The following is a 1,447-nucleotide window of genomic DNA, read 5'->3' as shown; positions in this document are numbered from 1 at the left end:
GTGATGGCTAATGGAACCAGGATAAAGGGGTCAGGCAGGGGCCTACAGGGCTGGATTTCATCATCTCAGGCCAGTAGCCATGTTCCCTTATAAAGGAAAAGAGGAAAATTCCTCCCACATCACTGCCAGCAGGAAAAGGGGAGGATGGTGGAAGGACAGGCCAGCTCTGCCTGCACCCTGCTCTCAGCTGGGGCCATGGGGAAGTGCTGCTGAGCATAGAAGCCCACCATGTAAAGCCCCTAGATCCAAAAAAAAAACTTAATAAATGCTCCTTTTCCTCTCACTGCCCTTCCAATGTCCTCTTCCCCTTCCCCTCCTCAAGAAAAAATGTGGATTCAAGTGTTTGGGGAAAAGCCAGGTCCAGTCTCTTTCGGGAAGACAACAGCACTTGTGTCTGAGGTTTGGGCAGAAGCCAGGGTGGAAACGTCTCAGCTTCTGAGGGTGCAGGAGAAGAGCCAGGGCTTCTGCTCTTTACAAAGACTGAGCCCCTGCCAAGAATATAGGGCCCCTAGGTGAGATAGGGTGTCTGGAGACTCCGGGCCCACTGCTGTTCTCTGTCGATGGAAGAAGATGCAAGGTTCTAGAAGATGACTGGGCAGAGGGTGGAGCTGGGGGCCATATGAGTGGGAAAGCCCAGAAACACCTGCTCTTATAAGTGGGCAAAGGATTTGGTCAATACCTTACCCTGAAGGCTTGAGACTTGGGCCAACACTGGAGTAGGCAGCGTGACAGGATGGGGACGTGCTTGGCGGAATCGAGAGGCCCTAGGCCTGGCTCTGCCTCTAGCTGGGTCTGACCGTAGGCAAGTCTGTTGTCCATCTGCACCACAGTCTCCTCAGGTGGAAAGGGTGGGGGCTGACTCCGCAGAGCTCAGGTGCCTTCCATCCCCAACCTAACAGAAAATATAGGCACACGGGACTCGGACAAAGTAGTTGAAAGCAGGTACTGGAACAGGTATTTATACATCCACGTGCATAGTGACATTATTCACGAAAGCCAAAAGAAGGAAACAACCCAAATGTCCATTGCTGGATGAATGATTAACAAAATGTGGTATGCACCTACAGTGGAATATCGTTCAGGCTTAAAAAGAAAAATCTGGCACATATATAACATGATGAGCCTGAATGACATAGTGCTAAGTGAAATAAGCCAATCACAGAAGTACAAATATTATATGATTCCACTTATAAAAGGTACCTAGAATACTCAAATTCATAGAGATAGAAAGTGGAATGATGATAGACAAGGCCTGGGGGAATGGGGGATGGGGAGCTATTATTTAATAGATGTAGAATCTTAACTGGGGAAGATGAAAAAGTTATGGAGATGGATGGTGGTGGGGTTGCAGAGAATGTATTTAATGCCACACAACTGTATACTTAAGATGGTAAGTTTTGTTATGTATATAATAAAATAAACACAATAAACACACACACACACACAC

The 1,447-nt window shown here is 47.5% G+C and overlaps 1 protein-coding gene across 1 annotated transcript in view; it reads right to left on the bottom strand.

Annotated features, from left to right (window-relative positions):
* Positions 1-887, bottom strand: part of LOC105308953 (ras-related protein M-Ras) — a 27,179-nt gene extending 26,292 nt beyond the window's left edge. Inside the window, exon 1 of the mRNA XM_023525910.1 lies at positions 685-887. The gene's annotated coding sequence lies outside the window, so the exon portion shown is untranslated. The remainder of the gene's footprint in view (positions 1-684) is intronic.
* Between the last annotated feature and the right edge of the window lie 560 nt (positions 888-1,447).

Source organism: Pteropus vampyrus, unplaced genomic scaffold (genome assembly GCF_000151845.1).
Source record: "Pteropus vampyrus isolate Shadow unplaced genomic scaffold, Pvam_2.0 Scaffold643, whole genome shotgun sequence".
Lineage (NCBI taxonomy): Eukaryota > Metazoa > Chordata > Mammalia > Chiroptera > Pteropodidae > Pteropus > Pteropus vampyrus.
This window is presented reverse-complemented; position numbering and strand designations above follow the sequence as displayed.